The sequence below is a fragment of the Mus caroli genome, chromosome X, assembly GCF_900094665.2.
Source record: "Mus caroli chromosome X, CAROLI_EIJ_v1.1, whole genome shotgun sequence".
Classification (NCBI taxonomy): Eukaryota; Metazoa; Chordata; class Mammalia; order Rodentia; family Muridae; genus Mus; species Mus caroli.
In genome coordinates, this window is record NC_034589.1 from 144,252,297 (window position 1) to 144,264,265 (window position 11,969).

At 38.3% G+C, this 11,969-nt stretch overlaps 1 pseudogene; it reads right to left on the reverse strand.

The window, feature by feature from the left end:
- Positions 1-498: 498 nt before the first annotated feature.
- On the reverse strand, positions 499-1,396 carry LOC110287415 (annotated as a pseudogene).
- Between the last annotated feature and the right edge of the window lie 10,573 nt (positions 1,397-11,969).

Sequence of the window (11,969 nt, forward strand, 5' to 3'; positions counted from 1 at the left end):
GACACCACCTTCTATTATTATTTTCCAGTTTGTCTCTTTTTCAATTTTATTTTTAATTTGTAGTAACTTGGATCATGCCCAGGGCCTCATGCATGTTAAGTAAGCACCTAAGTGCCAAACTGCATCTCAAGATATATATATATATATATATATATATATATACACACACACACACTTCAATCAAACATACACACACATATATATTTCCAATAGATACATCTACTTGATAGATTTATCCCTTTATAACGAGATTCTTATTTTCTCACTTTACAGGTATAGACTTAAAGTCTACTTTATCTCTTACAAATATTGTTATTTCTGCTCTCTTTTAGCTTCCATTAACATAAAGTATTATTCCTATCTTCTCATTTTCATCCCCTGTTATTCATAAAAGTAAAACGTGTCTTCATATACAGCCTATTGTTGAGACATTATTTAGTCAACTACTCTTTGTTTTTGTTTTTTGAACATATGAAGCTGTTTAATTAGGTTAACAATTTAGAAGACCAGTTTGTGAGGATACATCCCGTTTGTCAGGGAAAACTGAGATCGCAGATAGCTCTAGAGCTGAGGAACAGCTTTAATCTTTGGCAAAATCTGTGAGCCCACAGCTTTCTGATCAGCCTTTCGCTGCTCTATAATCTCGTATTTCTCCTTCTCCTTGTCGAAGATCTTACCCTCCTGATGGGCTTGCACAGCTGCTTCTTCTTGAAGTAAGCGTCAGTCAGGTGTTTGGGAATTTTAACATCACTGATATCAACTTTTGTAGAGGTGGCAATGACAAACTTCTGGTGTGTTCTGCTCAGAGGAACTCTGTTGATGACAAGAGGTCCAGTCACAAGCAGCAAGCCACTGTCCAGCTGCTTCAGGAAAACCACTCTCTTGCCCTGGTGGCGCCCAATGAGGATGATCAGGACAGTCCCGGAAGTGATGCTGGAGTGTAGCTTTCTCACGTTCTGGCTGAAGGGCTTCTGGCCATGGCTCAGCAGCTTCTGAGGCACATCTTTGGTGGAATAATACCTAGGCATTTTTCGAAGCTTCACCACCTGGGTGCCACAGTTCTTGTCCCCACCAACTGTTTTGGTGTCAGTAGCAAGGACCTTCTCCTTTTTCTTCTTCTTCTCGACCTTGGTCTTGGCAGCCGAGTATTTCCTTTTGTACAAGGCCTTCCCGGAGTACATAGCAGATCGGGAGTACCTGCCAATTCCTCACCCGGACAGGGTTTTGACTGCAATGGGGCTTTGGCTTCTTGGGCTTTTTAACCTTAGGGCGAACCTTTTTGGCTGCTCTGGCAGCCCGGGGATGGGAGGCAGCAGCATCACTGCCAGCCTTCTTGGCCGCAGATTTCTTCTCCTTTGTATCAGGCGCCTTTTCACCCGCCATCTTGCAAGATGGGAAAGAGCTACTCTTTGTATTTTAATTGGAGATTTGTTTTGTGCTGCTGGGCATTTCATTGAACGTTGAGCTTTGTGCATGCTAGGCAAGCACTCTACCACAGAAGAGTGTTGCTGGATTAGAAAAATAACCATTAATATTCATGGTAATTGTTGATAGGTAAGTTCTTAGTTCTCTCTCCCTCTCTCTCTCCCTCTCTCTCCCTTCCTTCCTTCCTTCCTTCCTTCCTTCCTTCCTTCCTTCCTTCCTTCCTTCTTTTCATTCTTTCTTGTCTTTAGCATGCTTGTTCTTTTCCTGTATCCTTCCTCTGTCATTATGTGATTTTTTTTCCTGAACTTGTATGTCTTGATTCTTTACTTTTAATTGTTTATCTAATATAAAATTTTGCTTTTGGTTCCCAACATGCTTACAGAAACATAGTTACACTAGGCAATTTAACACTAACAAATTTAAATTTGTCTACCAACATATATACACCCTTACTTACCTATTTTTCAGATCATAATATAATTGCATTTCTATACTTTTTTCTTCTCTCCAAACAATTTCATATACTCTTCCCCACTCATTCTACAACAAATTCAGCCTTATTTCTGAAAAATCGCTGTTGCATACTTATATGTAATTACATATACATGCTTTATCTGAAAATATAACCTGTTAAGTTCTTATTAACATTAATTGTATGCATTTTTTCAAGACTGGCAAATTGGGCCGAGACAATCAATTGGTGTGCTCTTCCTTGGAGAAGACCACCTCTCTTGCTCCCAGCCTTATTCAGATCCTATAGCTTTTTGTGTAGGGTTAAGGGCCATGAGCTCTTCCCCATCCACTTTGGCAAGTTCATTGGTGTTATTCTTGTTTAGCTCATGTTTGGGCAGCTGTGTTGGTAAGAATTTAATTAATTTTAATTAATAAGAGACACATTAGTAAGAGACACAATCTTATAGCCAACTCCACGATCCTCCGGCTCTTAGATTCTTTCTATCCTTGCCTCCTCAATGTTCCCTGAGCCTTTGATGCAGCTGTGTTTTGTAGTTGTATCCATTAGACCTAGGCTCCACAACTCTGAATTTAGATTGGATGTGATTTTCTATAATGGCTTCCATCTGTTGCAAGAGAAGTTTCCTTGATGAGAAAGAAGACTACACTTATCTATGGGTATAAGGATAAATCTTGAGATTGTTGTTGGGAATTGTGCTGGTTTAATAAACTAGTGGTTATAGACTCTGCTGCAACAACTATGGCTTCACTGGCCATGAATACTTAGCTAAGTTTCCAGTTGGTAGAACCCAGACATAGTCTTCCTGTGGTTGAGTGGAACTTAATTACAACTAGAGAGCTGTTTCTTATCACCAATGTAAGCATGCCTCTGCTGCACCCTTAGTGTATCATACCATGTTGGTTGTTAACATTAACATGGTTCATAGACATCATAGCTGGTAGGACTGTTCATTACATTCCTCCATTGGAAGCTTGCATGATAGCTTCTGAGACCATGAAAGCTAGTCCTCAAGGAAGGACATTCAGGTCAGTGTAAGTTTTAGAGTCTCTAAGCTCAGTTTCTGAAGTTCATGGTGTCTTCATCAATAGGTGCTTTCCTTCCACTTCTCGGAGTAAACCAGCAATAGATGTATGCTTTGGAAGTCTTGTTTACATCACTGTTCATCAACTCAAAGGAGCTTCTCATGTCTGTACTTGTAAGGTGGTTTTGGCTCTTGGAGGGAGCACTGTCAGCTCAATTGTGAAAAGTTTATTGAAATAATATTTGTGCATTTATACATAGAATTGTGTGTATTATAGTTTTTCCTCATAAATAGTTAATAGTATGATTCCTGTGGCATTTCAGGCATATTTCTTGTTATTTTACCCTCCTTCATTATTTTGTATTTATCTCCCACTTTCTTAAAAAGTTTCCCATTTCCCCATCATGTCATGTGTATTTTTCTCTTCCTCCTTCATGCTTTTCCCATCTTCTTCTGTATTTACACCCTTACCTTCTCTAAAGGGACCCCTTTCCATCTCCTTGATCAAATCATTTGTACCTCAGTATCTCTCTCCCTATTGCTCCTGAACCCTCCTCTTCTGGCAATGGTCCTATTTTACTTTCATGTTTCTATTACTACAAGGTATGTGCTTACTTCTGAAGATTTGGAGTTATGAGCCTCCAATGAGATAAAGCATATAATTTTTCTAGATCAGGATTTCTTCTTTCAATAAGATACTTTCTAGTTGTATTTATTTGTAAGATTCATGGTTTCATTTTCCTTTACTGCTATATAGTATTCCATCATGTATATGTACCACATTTTCGTTATCCATTTGTTAGTTGATAGACTTTTAGGTTGTTTCTACTATAAATAGAGCAACAATGAACATAGATAAACAAGAGTCTATGGAGTGTGATTATTGAGTCATTTGGGCATATGTAAAGAGTAGTATACCAGGGAGGACAGAGTAGTTTTTAGCTCTTGAGTTTTTTACATCCCTTTCCATAGTGACTACAGCAGCATGCAATTCTAGCAACTGTGAATGAGGGTTTTATTTTTCCCACATCCATTCCAGCATGTTCTGTCTATTTTTCTTATTTATCTTTGACATTCTGACCAAGGTAAGATGAAATATCAAAGTGGTTTTGGTTTACATTTCCTGTTTTACTAGAGACAATGAACTTTTTTGAGATATTTCTTTGGTACCCCCTTCTCCCCACCCTCCCTCTTTTGAGAACTCTCTTTCTGTGGAGTTCTGAGGCACGATTTTCAAATGGATCATTTGGTTTTGTTTGTGTGTTGATTGTTTTCTTAAACTCCTTTGAAAAAAATCTTTGAATATTCTAGATATTAAAACTCTGCTAGGTATCTAGACAGACATATACTGTTTTTGCTCGCTACGAATCTTTAGATGTGAGTACATTACCTAGAGTAACACAAAAACAGGAAAGTAAGAAGTGACTATGATGTGATGGTGTGGAACTGTAGAGAGGATGGTATGATACAAGCTCTATGAATGGAAAAATGTGAAAAATGGAGGGTTAGACATTACCTGTTGATATAGGGAACACTGAGGGACAGAAAGGGAAGAAGTATAAAGAACATGTAGGGGGATTTAAAAAGCCATAAGGATCATATTAATTTATGTTTACATAGAAATGTAAATGAAGAAAATATCAAATAAAAAATTCAAACCAAAAAAGAAGAAATATAATGTGTGTATGCATACCTAGAAAAAATAGTTTAAATAAAGTTATGTAACATAGGGTGATACTGTTCCCCCAATGATCCATAGATTATCTAACAAAACCTCTAATATCTGACATGAGAAACTTTAAATTGTTGGTCAGGAGAATCCAAGACACCCCTACAACAACACAGGCTATTGCAACACCCATTGCTTGCCCTTTATAACTCCACATAGTTTCTGCCTTGTCTGTGTAAAAGGGAGAATTATTCCTCTCCATTCCTTAAAACTGATCTAGGAATGTGAAATTTTTGTTCATTAAACTGGAGGGGACATGACACTATCTGAGCTCTGATGCCAGTTCTCAAAGGTTCTTGCACTGTTATGCTTGTTTCCTTGGATCCTTGTCACAAATACTTGCAATTATTTGAAGGAGAATGCCTTCAAAGGGTTATTAGTCCATCTATTCTCTACAGAACCATTCTCCACACAATGCAAAAGCTGACTGAACTCCCAAGATTGATCCCAACTTAGCATTGCCAAAGATGCCTGAGCATGGTCAAAACTGGATGAACTCAGGTCAAACTATAGATTGTAAGGTAGAAAAGAAAGAAAGAGAGAGAAAGAGAAGGAATAATGAAAGAAAAAAACAAAGAAAAAAGAACAAGTTATCCTATATTTTTGTTCATTATAGTAAACATTAATTTGTTACTCTATAACTTTTTAAAGTTTTGAATATAATCTCATTTTAAGTAAATTTCATTGGTGAGAATATTATGGGGCATATGTCTGGTAGAGGATTTTATATCTTCCTGTTAGTGAGTTAGGACCTACCAACCTATGACCACTTTTATGTTAACTTCTTGTTTACAGCTAGTAAACCATTCTAGAGAATATTTCCTAGTCTTAAATTTAGTTTAAAGTGAGTGTAATTATGAATTATTGGCAAGGTACTAGTTTTTCTTTACTACTGAAAAGATGCTTCGTGACAGACAGACAGGTAGATTATTCTTACTTTCCTTGTGTGTGTGTGTGTGTGCATGCTTAGTCATTTATCAATATCTCTTTATTTTTTCCTTTTGGGGACAACATCTCACTCTGTAGCCCAGGACGGCTGGAAACCCGTTATGTTGCCCATACTGACTGAACATGGGAAACAGACATGTAACACTATGCCCCAGAAAGCTGCTTTTAAGTTTTTGAGGAATACACAGATGTATTATTGCTGGATCAAATGATAATTTGTTTGGCATTTTTGAGAAGCCACTATCATATTTTCTAGAGGAGCTAAAACTTGTTCCATACATTAGAGATGACTAGGGATTCCTGTTTTCTATATCCTTTCTTGTTTTCTGAACTTTGTTTTTATACAAAGAAAACTTGTTTTAAGCTTTGCCTTTATAATAGATATTATGATGGCTGTAGATTAGTATTTTATCATATTTCATATTATTTTTCCTAATTATTGGTAATGCTGTACATCTTCAGGGAAATGTCTACTCAAACTTTCCCATAGTTTAATGGTTTATTATTTTATCATATGTTGATCTGTACAGAAATAGTCACTACTATATAAAATATGAGTTAAAGATTGTTATGTATTATTATGGAGTAGAACTACTTCTTAATTTTTAAATATTTTAATGTGAAAATATTTTTTCATAAAACTTTGATTATGGTTTTTCCTCTCTCATATTCTTCCAGATCCTTCCCATGTCTCCATCCTATCCAACTCTATGTCCTTCTCTCTTTAGAAACCAAAAGGGTAAACCCCCTTCAGCTCCTTGTAACCTATAGGAAGAACAACAATATCAACCAACCGGACCCTCCAGAGCTCCCAGGGCCTAAACCACCAACTAAAGAGTACACATGGTGGGACGCGTAGATCCAGCTGCATATGTAGCAGAGGATGGCCTTGCTGGTCATCAATGGGAGGAGAGTCCCTTGGTCCTGTGAAGGCTCAATGCCTGTCTTAGTCAGGGTTTCTATTCCTGAACAAACATCATGACCAAGAAGCAAACTGGGGAGGAAAGGATTTATTCAGCTTACATTTCCACATTTCTTTTCATCACTAAAGGAAGTCAGGACTGGAACTCAAGCAGGTCAGAAATCAGGAGCTGATGCAGAGGCATGGAGAGATGTTCTTTACTGGCTTGCTTCCCCTGGCTTGCTCAGTCTGCTCTCTTATAGAACCAAGACTACCAGCCCAGAGATGGCACCACCCACAAGGGGATCTCCCAACTTGATCACTAATCGAGAAATGCCTTACAGCTGCATCTTCTGGAGGCATTTCCACAACTGAAGCCCTTTTCTCTGTGATAACTCCAGCCTGAGTCAAGTTTACACAAAACTAGCTAGTATAATGCCCAATGTAGGGGAATGCCAGAGCAGGCAGGGAGGGTGGTTGGATGGGAGAACACTCTCATGGAAGCAGGGTGAGGGAGGATGGTATAGGGGTTTCAGTGGGGGCAGGAAATGGAATAACTTTTGAAATGTAAATAAAGAAAATATCCAATAATAAAAAAAAGAACAAGAGGGCAAATAAAAACAAACAAATCAGAACAAAACAGAGGACAAAACACCTACAGAGAGCACATACACATTTTAAAATATGTGTACACACATAAGAAATGCATAAAAATACAAAATTGAGACCATAATTAGTAAGCAGTTAGCTAAAACAATGCCCAAACAAAATAACTCATTCATTGAAAGATAATTTCTCTCTGATTCTACTTATATGAGGTATCTAAAACTAGGAAAACTTATAAAAAATAGAGAACATTGGTGATTTCCAGAGTTGGAGGGATGAGGACAATGGAAAGTCACTAATCAACAAATTCATGCAAGATAAGAAAGTTTTAGAATTTTGCTGCATGATATTGCCACATTGTTGTACCTTTCAAAGTTTGTTTAGCATTGATCTTATAATAAGTATTCTTACTACAATAAAAATTTTTAAATGTAGCCCATTGGGGTGATATACACCTCTATTCTCAGTGCTTAAAAGGTAGAGACAGAAGGACTGATAGTTCAAGGCCACTTTTCCCTACACAGAGAGTGCAATAGCCAGTTTGGACTACAAAAGACCTCATCTCAAAAAACAAAGAAATTTGTAAATATAAAGCTAAAACTGTGTAAGTTAACTAAGTAAGGGAGAATGGCTAGATATTTTAATCTTTCATATATATATATACATATATATATATACACACACATATATCTTAGCTATATAATATACAATATAATTATACATATTAATAGTACTATTTTAATCTGACTATGAGGATCCTATGCTGAATGGTTTTTAATATCAGTGTTAAACTTGTAAAACTGTAATCTAATTCTCTTTTAAAATTTGTAATGTATATGTGTGTGTTCTCATGTATGTATTTAGGCATTTCTGCATATGTGTGTGCATGCATGTGGAAGCTTGAAGTTGAAGTTGACACCAGGAGACTTTCTGGTTTACTCTCTATCATGCTCTGCTTTCAGTGTCAATCCATAGTTCTGAAAATTCATAGGAGAACCCTTACTTATTTGGGGTAGATAAAAACAATCAATTGGACATTTAAAAGAATGTGTAGACACTAAGTAGAAAGTCGATGCACTGGATATTGAAGGGTGCCTGGAGAAAGACCTGGCTTCAAGAATCACAGACCCACGACCAGAGCAGCTGTGATGATTAATTGTGATTGTCAAGTTGATGAACTCTAAAGTCTCCTTGGAGACCAACGGCTTTTCTAGGTTGTAGATGGAGACACCAGCCCTAAATGTAACTGCTACCACTTGCTAGGGTTCCAAAGTGGAAAAAAATGGGAGAGAGCACAGAGCAAAGCACTCACCTCTCTCAGACACCTAACTGCAGCCATGATATGACCAGCTGTGACACTCACCAGGCTTCCTTACAGTAGCAGACTGCACCTTAAAACTGTGAGCCAAAATAAATAAATAAATCCTTAAAAATAAAAAAAGAAAGTCGATGCACAATGAGATCATTTTGAAGACAGAAAGATTTCTGGGGCTGAACTTCGGTAGCTTTTTTGAATTCTTATGGTGTCTTTTATTTAGGCAAAGTGTACAGGGCTTCTTCTAATATGGTTTGTTGTATCTGTCTCACTGAGACATCAGATTTTTCACATGATTGATTAATAGTTAGAAAATAGATGAGATAGATGGATAGAGGGATGGATGGAGAGATAGATAGATAGATAGATAGATAGATAGATAGATAGATAGATAGATAGATAATAGATAGTTTAAAAATTCTTCTTTTTTCATGACCTGCTCTGTTTTTATTTGACTCTCTGCTTCTTCATTCATAGCCAATTTTGGGTGTTTCAAAAGATCACCGTGTGCCTTGAGGTTAATTTTTTCCTGGAAATGGTACAGCAGTGGCCCCACAATATTTTTCCCTTTACTGTTATTCTGTTTTGAACTGAGTCAAGTGTTCCACAAGTCTGTTTGGGTTCTATTTCAACATCCATTACTCTTTTTAGCTTTCTTCCATTTAGAGGGTTTCTACATGTGTGAGAACAAAGGACAGTTTAGATATTTTCTTTCTACTTCAGTTGCTTTCAATGTGATTTTGGCTGCAGATCAAATCATTAAATCATCATCAGTGTTAGCATTTTTCATTGCTCTCTTTCTTGTCTCATTGCTTGTCCTGCATCTTCACAGAGTTTTCCTTACCAGTTCTTGTGTGGAGCATTTCAGTGAGTGTATTAGGAACATTGAAAGACAGCCAAGATCTTGTATTTGGAATACTAAAGTTTTTATGTTGCTCCTGAATAACGGCAAGATAAAATGTATTCTTTGATGTGGCAAGCAACTCTATAGTTTATGGCCCTAGTGTGATTTTTACAGTGTAGTGTGGTAGTAACTTGTCTATGTAGTATACAGCCATCTCTTCATAGAAATAAGAGATATGCCTTAGGACTCTCCACAGATACCCAAATCTGCAATTTTGGGTGTTTCAAAAACCCTTAATGCCCTATATAAAAATGGTGCAAGGGCTGTAAGATGGGTTACTGGTTAAGAGTGTTTACTGCACAATGGTGAGATCCTGAGTTTGGCTACCAGCACCATTTAATATACTGGTTGTGGTCTCATACTAGTACTGTGAGGAAGCAGAGACAAGATTTATGGGTTTGGCTTGCTGCAAGCCTAGTTGGAAAAACATTAACTCTTGATTTAGAGAGATACCTAACTTCTAAAGAATAAGGTACAGTTTGATAGAAAAATATATTCATTGCCCTCCTCTGGCCGCTGCACGCATTAATGTGTGTGGGCATCTCTGCATATGTAAATATATCACATACACTTATACCAAATTCATACATATAAAACGAAGCATTTGTATAGTATTATATATGGATATGTACACTTGAGGGAAGGTGCCCATGAAGTCTAGAGGCATTGGGTCTCCTGAATCTTTATACTAGAAACTGAATTTGTGTCCACTGCAAGAGCAGTATGTACTCATTTTTAACATAATTTTTAACTGGTTCTTTGGAAATTTCACATCATTCACCCCAATGCCACTCATTTCCCAGTCTTTCAATATCCAACCACCTTGTATTGAACTCCACTTGTCACCCCCCCCAAATTTAAAAAACTAAAACTAAGAATAAAGAAACTCACCATCTTGATAACCCCTTTGGACAATGACCTGCTCCTATATCAATAATAGACTTCTCTCATGCCCATACACTCCTAACCACAGAAAAATATCTTTGTAGCCCCTTCTAATATATTTTAAATCATCTCTACATTGATTTTCATACCTCAATAAATTATAACTGCTGTGGAAATATACTATATTACTTATGGGATAACATAATGAAAAACAATCTGTATATGTTCAGTACAGATTCAATTTCCCATCAATATTTTTAACTCACTCGTGGTTGAGTTCATGGGTACATGATACACCCATAGTTATGGAAGATCAATTATACATATGTTTCTAAACAATCAGGTCTTTGCTGATACTAGAACACATGCTATGAAAACCATTTACTTATCTACTTTATGATAACCTTCAAGTTTAGACTCAATATTTACATCCTCTGTATCTCAATTTTGTAGATTGTCTCATAAAGATTGGCTTGAAGTAAACTTGAAGTGCTTTCTGAATCTCAGTTACTTAAATTTATTTCATATATAGTGTTACTGCTTGTATATGGAACATCCTGATGAATGGCTCATGTATTAAAAGCTTTGTTCTTAGATGGCAAATCAAGTCATTAAAGCATGACCACTCTAAATGTAATAGATGGATTAATCCCTTGACTGATTCATAATGCAATAATATTATTGGGAGATGGGTCTAGTTAGAAGGAGTATGTCCTCCATAGTTGGTGGAATTGAAAGCTGGTACAAACACTCTGGAAATCTGTCTGGTGGTTCCTCAAAAAATTGGACATAGTACTAAACCTGAGGACCCAGCTATACCACTTCTGGGTGTATCCCCAGAAGATGTTCCAACTTGTAATAAGGACACATACTCCACTATGTTCATAGCAGCCTTATTTATAATAACCAGAGCTGGAAAGAACCAAGATGTCCTTCAGCAGAGGAATGGATACAGAAAATGTGGTACATTTACACAGTGGAGTACTACTCAGCTATTAAAAAGAATGAATTTTGCCCTTCTGGTCCAACCAGCACGGGGATAGCTAGGGCGCAGAGTTGGCTGACACCCGCCAGCTACCCACGACACCAGCCATGGGAGCTTAAGACTTCTGGTGAGTAGAACACAGCATCTGCTCCAATCCAATAGCATGGGACCTGAGACTGCATTAGTTAGGGAAGCAGAAAACCCAGCCTGAGTAGGGGCACAAGCGCCTTCCAGTCCGACTAGCAATGGGGTAGCTAGGGTGCAGAGTCGGCTGACACCCGCCAGCTACTCACAACACCAGCCACAGCATCTTAAGACTTCAGGTGATCCAGCCTCCCTCCTGGCCAGAGGACAGGTCTCCGCCCGGCCTGGGAGCCCTTGGCCTCAGGATCTGCGGTAGCCATCTTGGATCCGGGACTCCACTGAACTTAGGAACTTAGTCTGCACAGGTGAGAGTGTGCACCACAGAAGCTGAAAGCTTCTGGGATAGGCGGGAGCCACAAAGCCTCTGGGGCAGCGCCCTTTTCGGGCCCTAGACATCCGGCCACCCTCCAGGCCAGAGGACAGGTGTCCACCCGGCCCAAGAGCCCTTTGCCTCCGGATCGGCGGGAGCCATCTTGGTTCTGGGACTCCACTGAACTTAGTCTGCACAGGTGAGAGTGTGCACCACAGAAGCTGACAGCTTCTGGGACAGGCGGGAGCCACAGAGCTACTGAGGTAGCACCCTTTTCCGGCCTAAGACATCCGGCCACCTTCCTGGCCAGAGGACAGGTGT